At 37.7% G+C, this 22,324-nt stretch overlaps 2 protein-coding genes across 6 annotated transcripts in view; one reads left to right on the top strand and one right to left on the bottom strand.

Moving 5' to 3' along the window:
- LOC308649645 (uncharacterized protein) overlaps positions 1–5,064 on the top strand; it is a 626,952-nt gene extending 621,888 nt beyond the window's left edge. Inside the window, exons 4-7 of the mRNA XM_081295371.1 lie at positions 2,214–2,275; positions 2,849–2,990; positions 3,291–3,809; positions 4,895–5,064. The gene's annotated coding sequence lies outside the window, so the exon portion shown is untranslated. The remainder of the gene's footprint in view (positions 1–2,213; positions 2,276–2,848; positions 2,991–3,290; positions 3,810–4,894) is intronic.
- The window catches only part of LOC308649646 (uncharacterized protein), a 294,900-nt gene that overhangs the window by 59,392 nt on the left and 213,184 nt on the right, over positions 1–22,324 (bottom strand). For 3 of the 5 annotated variants that reach the window (XR_014022140.1, XR_014022141.1, XM_081295374.1), the window contains exon 5: positions 10,889–13,163. The exons of 1 other annotated variant lie outside the window; for it this stretch is intronic. The gene's annotated coding sequence lies outside the window, so the exon portion shown is untranslated. Of the gene's footprint in view, positions 1–10,888; positions 13,164–17,421; positions 17,642–22,324 lie in introns of those variants that run through there. One more of the 5 variants, XM_081295376.1, reaches the window with a different exon arrangement.

Raw genomic sequence — 22,324 nt, 5'->3', positions numbered from 1 at the left:
TTTCTCCAATTTGATACAAATGTTCTGTATCTAATACATAGGTACACAATCTTACCAGAGGAAATAAAAAAAAAATTATCACATTTGTGTCACCCAGATGCTAGCTAGAGTGACCTGACCTTTGGGATATACAATAAATTGATTAAATATTCTTTCCTAATTTGTGAAAAGTCTATAGGTTTCCTAAACACTGCAAATTTGCAGAAAAGTTAGAAACTTATGATCACCTCTGCTCTGGCAAATTAATTCTTTTGGATATTTTCTCAATCTACATACACAGTGTTGCACACATGGAAGTCACTCATCAGTTCAGATCAGTCCTTGCCTTTCCTTTTCTAAATGTTGGAGATACCCAGAGTTTACCTTCCAGCATCTTCTCTTTGCTATCAACACTTGTTCCCTTGGCAACCTTATCTAGCCTGTCCTTAAACATCATTCATGTGCTACTGTATTCATTTTGTATTCTGCTGTAATGAATCGCCACTAACTTGGTGCTTTAAAAAGACAGAAATTTATCTCATAGTTCAAGGGTCCAGAAGCCCAAAGTCAATTTCATTGAGCCAGCAGCAAGGGTGTGGACACCTTCTCCAGAGGTACCAAGGAGAATGTGTTTCCTCTTTCAGTTTCTGGGGGCTCCTTGACAAACAGTATCATTCCAGTCTCTGTCCTGTGGTCATATTACACCCGATTCTTCTGTGTGTGAAGAACCTCTTTCTGCCTCTCTTATAGGGACACTTGTGATGGCATTTAGTGTCCACTCAGACAACTCTAGATAATCTCTCCATCTCAAGATCCCTGACTTCATCCCACCTGCAGATATCCTCTCTCCTTAGAAGGTACCACTGATTGGTTCCAGGAATTAGGACCAGATATATTGGAGGGTTTCTAAGAGCTAATAATTCAAGTTGCATATCTACAATCCCGTCAAATTAGAATAAGCTGTCATCCCCCAGGTCCCTCATGACAACTCTCTGACCTCATTCTTTGCCATATTCTCATAGCTTCCCTGTGCCAGGCATTCTGGTTTCTCTGTGATTCTTTTCTCGGGACTTAGACTCGCCCCCTCACCTCATTCAGTCTCTGGTCAATGTGGTCTCCACTGAGAGGCTGCCGCTATCCACTGTTTCTCCCTCTACACATCCCTCGCCCCTCCTTCCCTTTCACCTGTTCTCCCTCATCAGTCCTCCTTCCTGAACCTTGAATCTTTCTGCAACCCCCGCGTATCTCCTTCTCATGCCAAATCACGTCCATTTCTAAGTGCAAACGTCTCAATTTGCAGTAAGCTCTCATGATACACAAAACATATGAAAAGGTATGTGGCCACAACCAGGACGGGAAAACACAGTTGCTATTGGCGAATTAATCATCCAATTACGACAAAACATTTCATGCGAATTATAGATATTAGAAAAACAAGCCTCAACTGATTATTATGAAGTCATACAATTTTTTCTAGTCTTTAAAAAAATATTGTTGCATTGAAAGACAGCCTTAGACATAACTCAAGTATAGAAACGGCAGGGCCTTCGGATACCTAATTCATCCTTTTTCTGAGTTCTTTCTGCCCATCCTCCCCTTACCCAAAATCTCCTGCTCTGAAACCTCCTAATCCAAACTCCCTTTCTTAAAGAACCCCATGGAAAACGGCAAGAACAACTACATAATCTGTGGGTCCCAGCATGAAATAAATATATAGGGCCCTTGTTTAAAATATTAAGAATTTTGAAACCAATTGCCAGACTGTCTTGAGCAGGGCCCCCAGGAGACTGGGAAGGTGTCACACACTTGGAGTCAAATACGGACAACAGGCTGTCCCAGGAGGAGTCCCTCAGTATCATCTTTTTGTTAGTATTTATTTTTAACTTTTAATTTTGAAATAATTATAGACTCATGAGAACTTGCAAATAGAACCAAGATTTCTCCTTAAAACCTTCACCTCCATTTGTTTTTTAATAGCATATATTTTAGAGCCATATGCTGATGAGTTTAGGGTGCCTGACACCTGGTGAACTGATTCTAGTTCCCACAACACATCATGCTCAAGAGTTCTTCCTTGACCAACATATAACTATGCTTTCTTTCTGCTTCTAGAATATCCTGATCCCCCCTTATCAAAGCAGATGCCAGAAAGAGCCACAGTGACCTGCTGGCTTATCTCTGACTCTGGTGTATTATTTATATGCAGTGAGGAAGCGTAACTGTTCTGCTTTCAGGCAATTCCAAGACCTTGGCAAGTACCTGGAACATAGCAGATGCTCAATAAATGTGTGGCAATGTAATTCAACAAGTAACCTGGCTAGCTGGTGATTTTCAGAGGCCCAGGGATGATCAAGTTCATTTGAGTTTCTCATATTCTTGCTCTATTGCAGCCCAGATTTGTAGGCAATCTTTATGTGCAGACTGTAAATGTTAGATTGAATTTATGTTAGTAGCTTCTAATTCACAAGTGAAAAGTAGGACGTACCAGGTGTTAGGGAATTTAGATGATGCCAGCCAGGGAGGAGAGGGGAGGCTTCCTTGTAAATATCAGGTTGGGCCCTAGTTAGAAAGCTCACTTGGGCTTGTCTTTCAAAAATTTGCAGTAATGATTCTTAGCACAGACTGAGGCAGATTGTAAGGGGGAAAAATTAGATCTTTAATTCTTTCAGTGGCTTAAAAATTACTCAAACCCAATAAAAGCTGGTTTTGAGGTTTGCAAAGTATCCTCAAGCCTGGGAAGAAGATTGTTTTCTATAGAGTAGGTTAAATTCCTCTTCTAAGAGAGACATAAATAAAAGGGTGAGATGAGCTATTTTTATTTATTTTCAAGGTGAATTTATAATCCTTATCTACTTATCATCCAAAATAGACCTGTCATCTCACTTTTGAACAAGACCCAGGAGATCAATATCACCCAGAGTAGTTCTTCACTGATGGAGCGCTATTCAAAGTAAAGAGAAAAATCACAGTCCAGGTTGCTGTAGGGGGTCGCGGGGCTCCTTTGTCTCTAGGTCTGTTTTGGATAATCATGAAGCTATCCTTATATGACTCCAAACAGGGCAAATCTGGGTTTTAAAGAATTGATTGCTGCTTTGACTTTTTAGAGCTATTCATTTTGTAAACCCAGAGCAAGACCCTGTAGTTACAAACTTAAGTGAATCAGACAATTGGATAAATATACACACAAAGAACAGGACCCACTGGGAACTAAAACGGCTACATTTTGTAACACTATAATTTATAACTTGCATAGCTACAAAAGGGACAGTGGATCCTAAATTATCCTTTTATTATTTTTTTTTAAATCACAGCACATAAGTCAGCTCTTAACAGAGGAGCCAGGGAGATGCCGAAGTTATTTCTTCCTCCATAAAGAGCGGTTTCGGAAAAGATTGCCCATGACCTGCTGCCCCTGGCACTGATTGGGGTATTGTCAGCCGTTTGGATAAGAGCTGCTGCCCCTCCCAGCCACCCCTGAGTCTCTGTTCTTGCTGCCTGATCAGCATGATGTTTTTATGGGAACGGAGCTACCCTATGGCTGATTGAGAGGCACGAGCACCCAGTTAATGACAGCTTTGTGGCACTTCCCAGACTGCTTCAAAGTGTCCTTGAAGGGCTCTGTTTCCTGCTCTGTTTTTGAACCACAGAACTCAAGTAAGTGGACTCAGAGGCGTGGGACTGAAGGTGGGCCGTCTTGGCCTCCCCACTCCCTTTCCTCTCTGTGGTTTGGAATCGGTGAGCACCCAGCGTTCCTAACTTACAGGGGCTGAGTTTCAACACTTACTGTGGAGATCGGTGGGAACTCAGATAAATTTTTCTTTGGAAACAAGGTAAGAAATGTTGGCTAAGTCCTCAAATGGGTCTATCAAAAGGCCAGGTGGTAGAAATGAAATATTATAAATGTGCAATGAAAAAATAAATACACAGTTGATACAAATGTACTTCAAGCTACATGTGATAAATTTTGGGACCCAGGGCATATAAATTTATGATGACAGTCAAATGAGAGAGGCAGTGTGGGGACCGGGCTGGCTTTTCAACCCACATGGGGGCTCCAGGCAAAAGTCCAGCCATTTTGAGACAATGCTGTATCTGATGGTGTCTGAAGGAATCGGACAGCACTATGGGCCAACAGGAACTACTGGGGACTTCCAGCAGGCCAGCCCAGGATAGCAGTGTGGATGACATCAAGCCAATCATGTGCCATTAATCACTGAAAATGCTGAGACCTGCCACTGTGCCAGTAGAAAGGCTACAGAGTGCAGGAAGGCTTGGGCATCTGAGAAACCTACCCCTGCCCAATGACCTCTTAGAAAGAGAGAAGGTGCATTCTATTCTAGCAGGAAATGTTCTCCCACCAAAGCCCAGGTTTTTCTGATCATGAAAAGTATTTGAATCACTTGTTAAAATACAGATTCCCACATCCTCCCCCAGATCCACTGAATCTCATAATCATGAGAACGACAAATCAGCTTACATATTGCCATAAATGGTGAGATCTGACGGATATCACTTAAAGATGTGACCTGTCAGTCATCTGATTTCTCCACATCTCTTTTGGGAAAACCACAGAGCAACACAGCAGACAGACAGGGAGTGGAATTTGGGCAAAACTGGGGGTATTGTAGGCAAAGTATCTCACAAAAACAACTTAGAGGAGGGAAAGTTTATTTTGGCTCTTAGTTCCAGAGGTCTCAGTTCACACTGGCTGACTCCATGGCTCTGAGCCTGGGGTGTCGCAGAACATCATGGTGGTGGGCATGGCACAGGAAAGTTGAGGGACAGAGAGAGGGGGACCAGGACAGGATATAGTCCAAAGGCATTGAATTCTTTGCTCAATGAATGTGTTAAAAGTTCCTGGCTGCCACTTATTCAGTGTGATGTTTTCATAACCATTAGTGTACTTCTTTTGCAGATTCCCCAGTTGGATTCATGATGATCAGTTATCTGGGTCATCTTTCCTTGAAGAAGCTCAGTTTTTTAATGCTCCATCAGGGTTATCAATTTTGGCCCTTCATTTACAGGGCTTATTATTTTGAATGACTTAATGGCAATATTTTCAATAAGTGAAATATTAGCTGTGCTGTACAATGGTCAAAAAATATTTGCTGAGAATCTACTATATCTGAGCTCCAAGCTGGTGGCTGATGGTTTACAATGTTGAATAAGAATTTTATAAAAGTTCTATAATTCATTTAGAAGGGGAACTATGGACCTAAAAAGGTAAGAGGAGACATAGGAAAGCATACAAAACAGCAAATGAATAGCCTTCATGCTCAAAGATTTGAGACACTTCCAGGCTATGGCATTCAGGATTAGCTATATAATCCCAAGAGTTCCTTCTTCAGAAATCATTAAGAATTTCAAGAAGGTGACAGCACCACATCCAGACCAAGCACGGGGCATCAAACAAGAGTCCTGAGTCGGCACAGGTCAGACACCCATGAGGCTGACTGACCCTGAGTGCAGGAAGCAAAACTCTCTGATAATTCAAACAATTCAGACTCTGAGCTGGTCTTTGGATGAGGCATTGGGAAAATCAGAAGTGAGGGACTTGAGGAGCAGGATGCAAGTGGCTGGCCCACTCAGCCCCGGCTGCTCACGGGAATCACTGCAGTCAGCCAGGAAATGCAAGTTAGCTAGCGTGGACAGTGGTGATCCTGTTGATGTTTTGCACCTTCAAGGTGCTGTGGTGGCACTTCACGTCTTTGAACTTTCAAATCTCTAACCCCAGTTTCATCAGGAGAAAAACATCAGACAAATCTAAACTGAGGAGCATTTTGCAAATAGCTGACCAGGACTTCTCAACTTCTAAACTGTCAAGGTCTCCCAAAGCAAATAAATGTCCAAGAAAATGGCTTCTTTTAGACAATCTATCATGTAGTTGGGTCTCTCTCTCTCTCTCTCTCTCTCTCTCTCTCTCTCCCTTCTTCATTCATTCTAGCAATCTTTCTTTGATGATGTTTTTAAACAGTTCATGTTTTCAATGTCTATAGCAAAACAATTCACAATAGCCAAGTTATGGAACCAGCAGCCCAGATCCTTGTCAACAGACAACTGAAAATGTGGTATATGTACACCAGGGAGCTTTACTCACCCCTAAAGAGGAATGGAATTAGGGCATTTGCTGACAAATGGTTAGAACTGGAGAACATCGTGCTCAGTGAAATAAGCCAGACTGAGAAAGTCAAGGGTCAAATGTTTTCTCTCATATGCAGAAGCTAGAGAAAAATAATAAGAAACAAAAAGCAGGGAGGAATCCAATGAAAACAGAAGGTAAAACAAGGGAGTAGAAGAGGGGGGTTGAGGAGGCCAAAGGGTAGGTGAGGAAAGCAACTGAGGAATGAAACTGGCCAAATTATGAAATGTACATATGTGAATATGCCACCGTGAACTTCATCATTATGCATATCTATAAGCACTAATTAAAAAGCAATAAATGTAAGGCCAGAAGAGTAGAGGAAGGAGGGGAAGGAGGGGAAAGGAAAGAGGAAGCACTGGGATTGAAGTAGAGCAAATTATATTTCATGTGTGTATGATTATGTCAAAATTAATCCTAATATTATTTATAACAATAACGAACTAATAAAAACATTAAAAATATGAAAGTGTTCTGTTTATGAAGTTGGATCAGAATCTATCATTCTTGTAACCTTTCTTATTTACTTTTTGCTTCTTTTTTCTCCTTTGCCTTCTCTGGTTTTGAGTATTTATGTGATTTCATTTTATCTCCTCCTTAACATTTCAATTACACTTTAAAACTTTTATTTAGTATATTCCTACAGCTCACAGCAGGTATTTTGATGTCATCTAAGTCTACTTTGCAATTCCACTAGAGAGTAGTCCTGCCTCATCCTCAGTGTTGATTTCCATGGTTTCAGTCACAGTCAACAGTGGTCTGAAGAATACTGAATGGAAAATTCCGGAAATAAACTAGTCTGTGTTTTAGACCATGTCACTCTGAGCGGTGGGATGGCAGCTCATGCTGTCCCTCTCTGTCCTGCTGAGGACATGTGGCATCTCCGTGGCTAGCTCATCAAGCTGAATGTTCTACCCAGCCCTTCAGCACTTCCCCAGGTCGACTGTCAGTGCCATGTCACAGTGTCTGGGTTCTTGTGTCCAAGGAAGCCTTGTTTAATATAACAAGGCCTCTAGGACACAGAGTGGTGATGTAGGCACTTTGTACAAGCCAAAGGGAGCCACAAAGAGCTTCTTCAAATGAAAAGGCAAAACTTCCTGGCTTAATAAGGAAGAAAAAAAAAACCCATATAGAGAGGTTTGTTCTTACTGTGGAATAAGAACACATCTTCTCTTCAGGAATTTGTGAAGAAGGAAAAAGAAACTCATGCTAGTTTTGTGGTCACACCTCAAACTGCCCAAGTATGGTCACCACATATGGTGAGTGTTTAGTGAAGGTGGAAAAGTCATTAACTTTGTACATATAGAAAAACATGGTATAGAGAGGGTTCAGTAGAATCTGTAGTTTCAAGTGTTTTGTGGGGGGGGCGGGCAATCCTACAATGAATCCTCCTCAGACAAGAGGGAGCTACTGAGTTGTTTTATGTGCAAGGTAAGTTCCCTTCTAAGAGACAATTCCAATTCCTCCTGCCCACAGTTTATCACAGTTTTAGTTGTTCATTTTCTTTATGCATATGCTATGATCATCAAAATCATATTAGTATTATTAATCAGTTTTCTTTTAGGACCACTAAGGAAAAGGAAAAAAAAGATTATATTTTACCTTCATGTATTCCTTCTTCAATACTCTTCCTTTATAGATCAGAGTTTCTGACACATAAATCTCCTTCTCCCCAAAGAATTTTTAACATTTCTTGCTCAGCACATCTGCTAGCAATTAATTCTCTCTGTTTTTGTCTGTCTAGGAAAGTCACAGAATTCTAGATTGGCATTTTCTTTTAACACTAGATATTTTACTCCAATGCTATATATTGCTTTCATACTTTCAACACTAAATATTTCTCCCCTTTCTTGCATCATTTCTGACTAGAAATCTGCTGTAATTCTTATCCTTACTCCGCTTTACATAAAGTGTGTTTCCTTTTGGACTTTATTTTTTTCAAAAATTTCTGTTTTATCTTTGTATTTTTGCAGATTGCATCTGATACAAGGAGATGTTTGAGGATTTTGCTTGTTTGTTCTTTTGGGAGGAGAAGGATGGTGTTTACCTTGAATGATATACTCTGAACTCCTTGGATCTGCAGTTTTGTGTCTTTCATTAATTTTGGAATTTTTTTGAACTATTACTTTAAATATTTTTTTCCTTTTTTTTTTTTCATTCTTTTCCTTGTGGCATTTCCATGATGCATCTGTATACCTTTTGAAATTGTCTTACGTTTTTGGACAGTTGTTCTAACTTGTTCATTCTTTTTTCTCTTTGAATAAGGAAAACTTTCATTTTTGTAAATTTATATTAACTGATCTTCAAAAGCTCACTGTCATAGCCTGTATCCAGGTTATGCATGTCCCTATTAAAATGAATTCCTCATTTCTGCAGGTTCTTTCCCTTTTCCTAGCATTTCATTTTGGTTCTTAGAGTTTCCACCCTTCACTTCTCCTCAAACCCTGCCTACTTTTTCCCATGAGAGCCCCTACATTATTTATCATTTTAATTTTAAATGATTTTAAATTTTCTGTCTGATAATTGGAACATCTGTGTCATTTTTGAGTTTGGCTGGAATGTTTGTTTTATCTCTTCAGGCCGTTTTTCCTTGGTTATCCCTGTAAATTCTGTGAACAACCAGACCTTATGTACGGAGCCGTAGATCCTGAGGTAATAGGCCTCCGGCCAGGTCTCCTGTGGACTGGCCGGGAGGGGGCTGTGTTCAGCATTTGCTGTAGCTGTAGGCGCCAAGGCTTCAAAGTAGTATAGTCCTCTTGGTCTTCCCTGTGGATTCTGTGCCATCTCACCTTCTCCTTGGAGAGGGGCTGCACTTAGCAGTTCTTTCAGGGGAAATCCCTTCTGCTGCACCACAGCCCCTCCAGGTGGTGGGTTCTGTGGTCTTCTGAATAAATATCAGTCACTTAATGGGAGTGTTTCCTGGGACTGTGATCCTCACTGGTGTTTTGCCCTTTAGAAAGGAGGAGGAGGCAAGAAGGGGCTGGCTTGAAAGAAATGCCCTCCCTCCAGCTGGGAGAGGCTCTGACAAAAATCCTCCCAGAGGTCTTTGTTCTGGAGGAAGCAGCTGCACTTCTCTGCAATGACTCTTCCCTTCACCTTGCGGGAACCAGGAGGCAACCTTCCTCTGCTCTTCACCTTGGGAATCTGGAGAGACTCCTGGAGGTAACTCCACACACCCGTGCCCCACAGATGACAGGCTCCGGGGCTTCTCACTCTCACAATGGTCTACACCCAGGCCTCAGCAGTTCATCCAAAATTCTCTGTAAGCAGCAGATTCTGCACCAGGTAAGAATACCTGAGTTATAACTCACTGGATTTACCTCTCTCTCTAAATTTCAGGATGGTGATTTACTCTATAACCTCAGTTCTCTTATGGGTCCAAGAAAATCATTGACTTTTGGTTTGTTCAGCTTTTTCTATTGTAAGGACAGAAAGGATGGTATCCACATTCTTTACCTGTTGGAGCTGAGGCAGGAAGTTCGTGTTGGTGCCTTGCCAAGCTCTCTAGATGATGCTGACACACAGCCAGAGACAACAGAGGAGTTTTGGAAAAACCTGGGTTTGACTCCATAATCACACCCTTAGAACCCATACAAGTGAGCAACTATGAACAAACAAATTACTGTTCTTCCTGAAACTTAGTTCCTGTATTAATAAAAAGGTGTACTTCCTTTATTACAAGATTCTTGTGAGAATTAGAAGTAAGGCAATGGGCTTATGACTGCCCTACATGAGCTTCTCCTTCCTTTTGGCATAGCTAACGCATATTGAATGTTTATTTGGTACTAGGTGTGTCCAAGCAGTAAATCGGTATTGACTCATTTTTTTTCTGCAGAAATCCCGTTGGGAGAGTCTAGGCCTTTATCCGTGAAGAAATAGGGGCATAGAGAAATTCAATAAATTATCCTGGGTCACACAGCTAGTAAGCAGTGGAACTGGCATTTGAACTTAGGTATGTGGCCCTGCAGCCTCCACTCATATTTTATACTGTGCTCCCTGGGTGGGATTTCCATGGTGTGTTTAGAAGATAGTGACTAAGTTAATTTGATTGAAAGTGGTTTGCACTGGGGTGAAGTTGGAAAAATCTTGGCACATGTACACAGTGAATTAAATCAAACTAATAAGGAAAAGAAATAATGTTAGAAGTAATGTATATAGAAACACATAGTAAATAAAAACCTGTATCAATAAGTCTTTTAGTCAGCTGAAATTGATTGGTCTTTACTTGGAAAACTTTTATTTGTGGGCCTTTCCCAATAAATTCCAGCCTTCTGTGCAATATTTATTACATAATCTTATTTGTCTATTAGAATAAATTGTGAGTATTAAATTTGTTTAAAATGTTCTGAATTTGATAAACTTCCCTTGTATAACTCTACTTAACCTGCATACCTGGTTTGAGTACATTAATTAAGAAAACATATTTTAATTTAATCAGACATTTTCCCACATCTGATAGTGATAAGTCATTTTGAATTATTTTCTTAAATGTTTAAACCATGAGTCTGTGTTGCAAAAGGGGATGTTATAATTTATGTAAGGCTAATGAGTAGTTCCAGATTTTTAACTAAATATTTAGAAAATCATACAATCAACTAGTTATACCTATAATTTCAATATTAGCCCATGATAACACATTACTTGCTGCTTATATAATGGAATCAATCATCTTTTCATTATTTTACAACAGCTTTATTGAGAAAGCATCTCATTATTAAAGCATTCTCTAACAGAATGCAAAACTCAAGATTCAGATACCATACCGGGGACTGAAATGGAGCAAACTATGTTATATGCATTTATGAATATGACAAAATGAGCCCCACTATTATGAATAATGGAAATACACTAATAGACATGTTTTTAAAAGATTAATATTTTGAAAACTACTTAAGTGCAAAAAATCGATTTAAAAAAAATATTGCAAACCGAAAACTATCTTGCAAGGTAGCAAATTGACCAAACCAAGATCCCCCTGTAGCAGCCATTTACATTTATCTACCAGTCTGGTGCAAGCCATGTGAAGGCAGATGCCTAATCAGATGGAAACGCTGCCATTGTCTTTGGATTATAAGTATATAAAGTTAACATAGATTTCAAAAGCACTCTGCATAATTATTTAAAATAAAATGTTCAATGTGTTTAATGGCCTAATGTTCTGCTAGTAGATTCTGTTCGTTCTTACTATTAGGGGATTCCAAAAGGCTTTCCTATGTTCAAAACAGTTTTGGAGTTCCTTAAATGAGACCCATGACACAATCTGTTCAAATACCTTCATTGTAAGAGTCATCACCGTAAAGTGTATGGCCCCATCATAACTTAATACAACACAGTGACTTGCAATATGGTGATTGCCACTGTGATTTGATCCATTAATTCTCAGTAACAGTTGTTAATCAGCTCATTAAGCAAGTATTGTACAGAAGATTTCAACCAGGGGAACCTCTTAAAGACCAGTAAATTCTTCTTTTGCAGGGGGAGGTAAAGGGAAACAGGTTTAATACCGGAGGAGTAGTCTATGAACATGGCGGCTTATCAATTATGACAAAGCTTTAAATAATTATACTTTTGTGAAAACACATAAATTCTGAGCACTTTGTGACTTTTCCATTTAAAAATGTTCATAGTCAGAAAACTCTCATTTGATCTTTCTGGATTTTACAACTATTTTATTGAGATGTGTAAAGGAATTCTGGTCCTGACTCTCACACCACCAAAATGTTAATTTTCTATCTCTTGCTTCTATGACATAAGACCCAATAACATGTTCAAGTATTTGAAATCTTGAGAATTACATTTAAATATAATTATAATATTGATGATTTTAAGCATTTGTTTTATCTTGAAATATACAATATGTAAATGTCTAAGAATAATAAGCAAATTAAAATTAAAATGCTTAAATGATAACAAAAACTTTGACTAACTTACCAGGTTACAAAGAAATTTCATTTGCATGACTTAATTTAGTCCTTGCAAAACCTGAGAAGTTGTTATTATTAGCCCAAATTTGCCCACAAGAAACCTGTGAAGCTCACATGACTTGCCCCATTTACAGTGCATATGTTCATAAACCTAATACTCTTTTACCCAAACACACAGATTCTCTCAATAACTAGTCAGGAGCTGGCAACCTTCCCCTGGGGACATGTCTATCCCCAAAGACAGTAAAGGTGACTTTAGTCAAGGAGGGCTACTACAATGGGATTTTCTAGTCAGAGAGAGGGATTGAGCTCAACTCCAAGTACAATAAGGAAAAGAGGGGATTTTTGCAAGGAGTGAGACTGGGAGGTCAGCGATGGGAAATTAGTAAACGGCAAGGTAATTGCTAAGCTGACCTAACAGGATTTTTGCACAAGGCAGGCCAGAGTGATAAGATGTCAAGGGTGGTAAAAGCAAGGGTGAGAGATTTTAACCAAAATGACTCAGCAGGATTCTTGCTAAACCCAGAATAATGGGGCCAAAGCAGAGCTCAATTTGGAGTTTTGTCAGAAAAGGGACTCAGAAGAGTCTAGCTAGAGTTAAGTCAAGGAGAAAGAAAAGCTATGTCCCTTCTCCTCAAACACACTGATTTCTCACTAAGCAGAAGTCGCCAGCAGCCTCTTCAGAGGAACATGTCTTGTGATCCATAGCTTAGAAGAAGGAGACTTGAGCATAAAGGTAAGAGAGGTCTGGCTAATGCTTAGGAGGGAAGTGGTATAAAGTCAAACTTCATGGAAAGCTTTTGTGCAGTGTTATTTACTTTTGAAAGCACAACCATGACCCAAACCTTCCAATATACTCCAAGTCATCTGTCCAGGGTCAAACAAACTGGCTGACTGAGCAGGCTCATTGAATTAGAGCCAATCAAGCATGCACCTGAAATTATTCCAGTAGAATTCTGATACTAGAATCTTCCACCATTCTGTGTGCAACGTCTCATGAAGCATAATGAGTGCTTGAAGTTCTTCCCTTCTGAAATGAGGAGATAGTTTCTTCTAATTGCTTGCCCATGCATATATGCTATGTGTGCTTCAGGATCCACCTGGCCGCCTCCAGCTCTGCTCTAAGTGGCATAAGAACAGAACAGAATTTGAGAACAAACTTGTGATTTGCATGAAAAACAGGATATTGGTGAATTACAGATAAACCTACCCAACTTATCTAACCCAGTCCAAGTAGGCATTTTACTAATTTAATTTCAGCCTCCTGTATGTTGATTGAATTGATCAATATTAATTCAGATTTGTTGGTGTTCAGGTGTATTGTAGATTACTTCTGCCTTTGTTCAGCCTATTAATTTTAGTGAATGGTGTCTCAGAAGTTGTCGATGGGAAAATTAATGTTAATTGGTAATGATATGACATGTGATATGATTCTAGTATCTGTTTTTAACAAACACAGACAGTATCGCACTTACTGAATTTAAACTCATTTTTTTTTCCAAAGAATTTCAGACTGTTAAACAAAGCTCAACTTTTCATGTGACTGAAATGGAAGTAGGGACAACATTATTGGAAATGTTAGCCTACCAATTTTAATGAGGAGTGCCTTCTACTGTCTGTTTATGAAATCACACTATGTCTAACTCTCTCCTCAAATACGACTTTCATAGACCAATAAATCCAAGGATAAATTTATATATTATCAAATATCTAAAGAAAAAAAAGTTTTGAAAATTTAAGTGGCTCCTGAGTACCTCCTTTTGTATTTCTTTATTTCTTTTGTTTTGCTGTCATGCTTTTAATAAAAGTTATACGTTGTCCCCTATTTTATAAATATCCCTTTGACTCTGGACCAAACCAAAAGCTGACATCTCACATAGAGCCTGCACTGGGAATACTGCCCTAGAAGAAGAGCATATCAAGAGACCCACTTTCTCCCATTGTGTTCCAGGGAGCCATTGGCGACATTATTACAATTATGCTAAGTAGATCTTCCAGAGCCACTGAACAGGTTAGTATGGGTGGCTCTGAAGAAAGTCACATTTAAACCAGAAGCCTACAGATTTTTCCTGCAAGTTTGTGGTTGGGACAGGAAAGGAAGGAAGGAAGGAAGGAAGGAGTGGGGTGGGGCAAGAAAAAAAAAGAATCCTGTTGATCCCTCTGGTAAGCCAAATCAAGCTGCTTTCTAGAATCTAGAGCTCAGAGCTGGCTTGCCGATGAGTTGAGGTTCAGCATGTTGTGTTCATCAGTCAGGGAAGGAGGGGGCTAAGAAGTCTAGAGTGAGAGGAGGAGGAGGTTTATTTATTTTAAATATATGTTCTTTAAAGGCAAATCTTATAGTCTAAATAAAATTAACAAAAAAGATAGTTTGCGTTCAGAGTCTTGTCCTGGCACATTTCAGGACAGGAGTCTTGGTCACCAGGAAGCAGAGGCCCATTTGTCTATCATGTCATGAAAGCGGCTAACATTTGACCTATTGAACTAGTATCACAGACTTAGATTTCATACTTACGCATTTATTACAGCTGTTTGAATAACACAAGCAAAACTTGTAGGCCTGTGTCATCTGAGCTGAAAACAGCACCATTGACAATCTTTCATTGCTGTCAAATGTCTAAACCAATCTGCCTATAAAAGGCCAGCCCAGGCTTCAGTGGACAAAGGGCAGGCTGGAGGATCTCAGCCATCATCATGGAAATTTGGAAAAACTCAGACTGATGATGAAATTTAAAGCATAATCATCTACTGAGATGGAAATGGGGCAGATTTACCAGGGGAAAAAGTTCTCATTCAAAAGAAGTCATAGGATGGGATGTATAGAACAAATGATTAATAAAAATGCTATTAAGTCAGGGTTTCAGGGGGCTATAGTTGAATGTAGAATATTGAGGAGGGCTCAGAATTAAAGATGTCTATAGTGTAAACCATTTTCATATGGTCTTCTTTGGGCTTTGGTGAAACTTGGCTTAAAGAGGATCGTGTAACAATAATATTCTTAATTTACAGGAAACAAGTAAATATTGCTTAAGCTTATCTAGGTAATTTGGTCATTTCCTGGGATTATGTAGTGTCAGGTCTCTAGCTACTAAAACCAAACCTGAACAAAACCTTCAATTAATCCTAATTCATCATGCTTCCACTTTCAGGACAAAAATAGGTCAATTATAAGAAAACAAACTGAGATCAAAGATTGAGTTTAAAAAAACAACTTTTATGATTCACACTACGTTTTTCTAAATCATCAAAAAGGATTTTATTTTATACTTAATTATATTCATCCTCAGCCAAGAAAGTTTCCTAACACATTTTGAATGAGTTTTTCAATAAGGGAAGAAACAGCGAGGACCCAGTTGAATGCAAAGTCCCAGAAAATCCAACCCAAAATTGGCTCATGTAATTGAAGTCCACAGTTGGATGTGGCCCAGCAGAACCTGCCCTCTACCTTTTGGTTTAGCTCTTGTGTATCTTACTTGAGTTTTGACAAAATTTGCAGCTTCTCCCAGATCCTTATGGGAGAAAAAGAATAGGTACTTCTTTCTGAGCAGCTACATCAACAGCCCCAGGTCCATCTAAGTGGTGTTAATTGAGTCTTTATGCCCAAAAGACTATGGGCTCTCTCTGATGGGCCAGACCTGAGACAGCAGAATGGCTCAGAGTCACTAAGGCTATTAATTAATCACTGAGCTCAGCCATGAGCTCCTTAATCACATGGACTTGATTCTTATGGTTGTATATATCCCTATCGCTTTAGGAAGTGCCCTGTACATAATAGATACCCAATAAACATCCTCTTAACTAGAGTGATTTTTTTCATTAATTATAAAAAATGATAAATCCATTGGGAAAACATCTGAACTTGAATTGGCACCAGGACACCAAAATAGAAATGAATTTAAGACAGGGGTTACATGGAATTAGAACATTATGTTTTAAATTGTTTTTCGTGGAACACCAAGTCCTTGAAATGCTGGGTGATGAAATAGGTTTGGGAAATGATGATTGCCATATCCCTCTCTTGTTGATTCATGAGAATTATTACCATATTAAAAACTCGAAGATTCCCCTGAGTAATTAACACTGCTTTACCTTGTTATTAATGTTTCATCAATTTACATGTTGAAGGATTTGTCGCAGAACCCATTTTGAAAAGCAATAGGCTGGAGTTTTACCAAATAGAACTAGAGAAATGACGGCTGGCATGGGTGGTCTAGGTGGGAAACAGCAAGTTTTCAAACATACGCTCTGGAAACTTTTCAAACAACATAAATGTTTATATGGAGGGAACTGTTTAAATCAATTATTGAAGAATATCATACAGCAAACTGTAAAACTTATAAATATCTATATTTACTGGCATGGAAAGAAATCCAGGGCATGAATATATATGAAGCAGATTGTGAATCAAATGTCTATTGTATCATTGCATCTTTTTAATGAATAAGCAGATATTTGTACACAAAGAAAAAAGTCACTATGAAAGGATAATAAAAGGGAGGGTATTCATGGTTGATTTTAATTTTCTTCTTTGAATCTGTATGCATGTGTGTGCATTTCTGTTTTCTAGTCATTGCTTTTACAAAAAAAAAAAAAAATTCCTTTGGTCACTTTAATTTGTCCCAAAACGTACGCAGTATTCCATGTTATTAGACTACTTTTCATGCCTTTGCCTTCCTAATTTGAACACAAGTTGATGCACTTTTAACATCATGTACAAGTTCAATCTCATATGCCTTTATTCTTTTCTCAAAAATGAAACCACTTCTAGGTGCTACAGAAGTCAAAAAGAAAGGCTTATAGGCAGAGCACTTCAAAAAAGTCCTCAACTGATTCATATTTCAGCTGCCTCCGTACCAGATTTCAATAAAGCACATGAATCAGGACAACTTGACATTAACATCGATCCAATAGAGATGTCAAAAGTATGGGGTGCAATTAGGAGCTGGAAAATAACAAAGCAAGAGGATATCATCAAATCACGGCAGAGATGATAACAGCACTCGACACCAGCCACCTAATGAAGCTGATTGAACAATTTGATGGATTTTATTTCCTGGATGAAGGGGTGGGGGTAGGGGTGGGGAAGGACCTCCAGGGACAGTGGAGAGATGGAATCCTTGATAGAATACCTTCAAAGGACACTCTCCCCCAACTTCGAGTAGAATCACACTGCCCGGTTCCAGGGCCAGCAGAGGCTCGTGCTGTGCATTGCCAGGTCAAAGATGCAGCAGTCAGACTGGATGGTAACACCCAGACTGAGCAGGGAGGTCAGTTCTTCGTCATCTGCTCTAATAGAAGGCTCCAGAGACAATGGAAACTTCTCTCCATTGGGCTCGAATATATTTTTCCCTGTCTGATGTTACATCTGGATAAAGAAAGAATTACTTCCCAGGTATAAGCAATATAATCAGATACTAGCATGAAAATTTGTCTTGCACTCTTTCCAAAGGGGGGTGAAAAACGACAAAGCCCTGGTGGGCTTTGGCAGAATAGCAAAAGTAGGTTATGATCTGTTCTTACGCAGATGCCATAGCTGTTGGACACCAGCAGATGCTGAAAGGGCTTTTTTCTTTGATATTTTATTGTGAAAATTTTCAAACACCTAGTAAAGATGAAAGAACAACACAATGAGCATAGATACCCATCACCTTGGTTCTGCAAAGGTTTACACAATATCATATCTGATGCATTTAGATAGATACCCAACATTTTTGTTTTTCTGAACCACCTGAAAGTGAGTTATAGTAATCATGACATTTCACTTCTAAATTCTTTCTTATGCATCTCCTTTAAAAACTAAAAAGTGTTTTCCTATATAAATAAATGACCATTATCATACTTGATAAAGTTAAGGAAAAAATCCTTCATGTCATGTAATCTTCACCATACAAAATTCATTCCATCAATTGTTTTGCTTTAAAAATATCTTTTGAAGAAATGACCTCTACATTTCTTTTTTTTTTTTTTTTTTTGGTATTGGCAATTGAACTCAGGGGCACTTGACCACTGAGCCACATCCCCAGCCCTATTTTGTATTTCATTTAGAGACAGGGTCTCACTGAGTTGATTAGTGCCTGACTTTTTGCTGAGGCTGACTTTGAAGTGATCCTGCTGCCTCAGCCTCCCAAGCTGCTGGGATTATTGGTGTGTGCCACTGTCCACTGATCCCACATCTCTTCTAACATAATGGAATTAACTTTCTGATGGGTTCTGACCAGTTGTCTTATAGAATGGCCCACATTGGAATTTGTCTTATTGATTCTTCCTGATCTTGTGTTTCCTTCCATTATATTTCTTGTTAGTTGGCTATAGATTTGATTATACTCATATGAAAAGATTTTTTTAAATACTTCTAGATGAAGTTGTGGACTTCATATCATATCATACCAGCCACACATAATGCACTCTTCACTGTTGGTGATGTTAGTTTCACTACTTGAGGTAGGAGTTAAGATTGTTTTAATTTTTTCATTTTTACCATGTGGGCCCACAACTGGGTCCTCCGCACTATCTTGCTTCAATCAATATATCATCCATTGACACTTGGCATATGAATCAACTGTTTATGAGACATTGAAAAGAGTGATTTTCTAATTTTATCATTATTTCTAAATTTATTGCATGATGGTTATCGAAATTAAAGAATTTTAAAAAATCTGGATGCTCCATAATGTTCAGACAAAAACAGTGCAACACTGTCTGACACATTAAAAAAAAAAAAACCCAGAAATTGTGAGCATACTCAAGAGAAAAGGAAATCATGGAGACCAAGCCTGAGTTTTTGGAGTTAACAAGCAAGTTTTAAAGCAGCTAATACAATTAGGCTCATGAGAATTAAGAAGTAGACTCATGATAAACAAATAGGAAATCTCAGCAGAGGAATAGAAGCTGTTTTTTTCTTTTATAACAGCCACAAAGAAAACATTTGGAGGACTTAGAGTTTACAGTTTCAAAACTTACTACAAAGTTATAGGAGCACGGATATAGGTAGACAACCAGATTAACAGAACAGACTAGATGGATCAGAAGTAAACCCTTGCTTTTATGGTCAACCAAGAGCTGGAGATGTAGCTCAGTGACAGAACACTTGCCCAGCATGTGTGAGACCCTAGGTTTAAACTCACATACCACACACACACACACACACACACACACACATACACACATATACACATATATTTTGGGATATATATATATATATATGTACATATATATATATATGTACATATATATATATGTATATGTGTGTATATATATATATATATATATATATATATATATATGAAAAGTTTTTTTAAAATACTTTTTAAATGAAGTTGTGCACTTCATATCATATCATACCAGGCACATATAATGTACATGTACATATACATATACATGTATATATATATCTCTGAATATTTTTTTCAAACTTTGCTAAGTCAATTCAATGATGAAAGGTAAATATATCAAATATGTTGAGAGAATCAAATATACAACAACAACAACAACAATAGAATTTAGAACTTTACTTCACATGGTACAAAAGATTAACTCAAAATGATTCATACACCTAAATGTGAAAGCTAAAACTCTTAGAAGAAAATCCAACAAGTAAATTTAGAAGCAAATAAATTTTCATGACCTAAGGTCTGGCAAAATTTCCTAGATATGACACCATAGTAACAACCGAAGACAAAAATTGATAATTAGACGTGAAAACTTTTGCAATCTAAAAGACACTATTAAGACAAAAGTCACAGAGTGGGAGGACACCTATATATCTGACAATAGACTTATATCCAGAACATAGTAAGAATCCTTACACTTCAATATAACCCAGTTTAAAAATGGGCAAAATTTAGAACAAATATTTTACCTCAAAAGATATAGGTGTCTAATATGCAAATTATCATTAGGTAAATTCAAATTCAAATTACAATGAAATCCATCAGAATGATTATAATAATAAAATAAAGAAATATAAAATAAGTATAGAGAAATTAGAACCCTCATGTGTTATGAGTGGTTATTGTAAAATGGTATCAGCTTTGAAAAACAGTTTAACAGTTTATTAAATGTTAAACATAAATTTATTATAAGGCCCAGCAATTCTACTCTTAAGTATCTATTCAATAAAAATAAAAACATATGCCCATGTACAAAAATGTTGTACATGAAAGATTATAGCAATATTATTTACAGCAGTCCCCAAATGGAAACAACTGGAATGTCCATGAACTTGTGAATAGGTATAAACAAAATGTGGTACATTCAGATGATTATGACCTATTTAGCAATCAAAAGAAACAAAGTGCTGATACATGGTAGAACATAAATGAACTTCAAAAAATTATACTAAGCTAAAGAAGCCAGATGCAAAACATCACATGTTGTATTGTATTATTTCTAATAAACATCCAGAATTGGCAAATCTCTAAAGACAGGAAGATTGGTGGTTTCCCGGGTATGGAGTTAGGAATAGCGTATGACTAAATGAGTTCCAGGTTTCTTGAGGGATAATGAAATGCTGTAAATTGGTTTGTGGTGACAGTTGTACAACTCCATGAACTTACGAAAAATCATTGGCCCGTATAGCTCAAATGAATAAATTTTATTGTATGGCAACAATACATCAATAAAGTCACTTAAAAATAATGAAGTGGAAATTTTGTAAATTAAAATGAAATAAAAAGCTGTTGTATTGGCAATGGCAAAGAATTTAGTGAACTTGGAGACTCTGGATAGAAATGGTCTGTCTGAACAATAGGGAAGAACGAAAGTAGAAAAAGAATGAAGAGCTTGTGGGGTAATATCAAAGAGCTTTTGGAGTCCCAAAAGCAAAGGAGAAGAAAAGGCAGAGAAACTATTTGAAAAAATAATAGCCACAATTTTCTAAATGTGCTGAAAGACATAAATTTACAGATTCAAGGTGCTTGGTAAATCTCAAGCTGACAAGGAATATAAACACAAAGAAAGCCAACTTCCTGGGCCCATCAAACTACTAAAATCAGAAGGTAAAGAGTAAAACTTGAAAATAGCAGAGATAAAGGACATATTACATATAAAAGAATAACAATACTAGTGACCACAGTTTTTATCTTAGAATGAAGGCCAGAACACAGCAGGATGATGTCTTCAATGTGCTGGGGATGTTGTTCTGGGCATAAATCCAAAATTTTATGTCTAGATAGTCTTCATAAACGAAGGGAAAATCACAACATTTATAACTAATGAGACTGAGAGAATTCATCACTGGCAGACTTGCACAACAAATAAATGGAAAAAGAAGTTGTTTGGGCTGAAGTGAAGTAAAGGGAAATATATTTTTGTAAAACTGAAGAGAACTAGAAATGATGAACATGAGTAAATATTAAAGATAACTTTTCCTCTTAACATCTTTAAAATATAAATGAATTACTTAAGAAAAATTAGAACACTGAATCAGTCATTTGCAACATACATAAATGTGATAAGTACGACAACCAACCAAAAAAGATGTTGAGAATGGACTTGTATGGTTCCAAGTTTTATATATTTGTACATAATGAGTCTAAGAAATTCAAAAGTCAAGAATGTTTATTGCAATCTTTTGAACAAACACTAAAAATAATGCGAAGAAATGTAGCTTTTTAAAAAGCTAATAAATAAATTAGAGTTCTTCAAAGAAATCATTTAACACCAAAGATATCAAGAAAGGACAAATAAAAACAAACAATAAGATGGTAGATACAACTCTCAATGTATCAACCATTTTATTAATTTTTGATTAACTAAATGCTGCAAGTAAATGGCAGGATTCATAGAATGGAGAGGCAATACCCAAATTTGGGATTCTACAGCAAACATACTTCATAAAGACACAAATAGGGTATTGATGAAGGGTGAGAAATGAGGGTGCCATGAACATATTTCTGAGATACAGTCACCTTCATGAGACAGTGTTCAGACTGAGGAAAGGGTGAACCTATCAGGAAAACAATCATAAGGGTATTTATCTAACGTGAATATGACAGAAGTGAAGGAAGAAATAGAAGTATCAACCGTTCCTGGTGGAGATTTTAAACCCCACCGCTCCAGGCACCGATGCTGGGAAAAACAAAATCAGGGATGAAATAAAATTCTGAAAGCAACTGCAAACCACCATGACTTAATTGACATTTCTAGTACAATCCACCAACAACTTCATGCTACACTTCATGTCAAAATTTATGTACTTCAGTTAAAATGGACCATTTGCTGGGCCATTAATAAATTTCGAAATCTCTGAGTATAATGGAATCATATTAGAAAGAGAAAACAATCA

The sequence above is a fragment of the Spermophilus citellus genome (assembly GCF_964194105.1).
Source record: "Spermophilus citellus genome assembly, chromosome: 5".
Classification (NCBI taxonomy): domain Eukaryota; kingdom Metazoa; phylum Chordata; class Mammalia; order Rodentia; family Sciuridae; genus Spermophilus; species Spermophilus citellus.
This window is presented reverse-complemented; position numbering and strand designations above follow the sequence as displayed.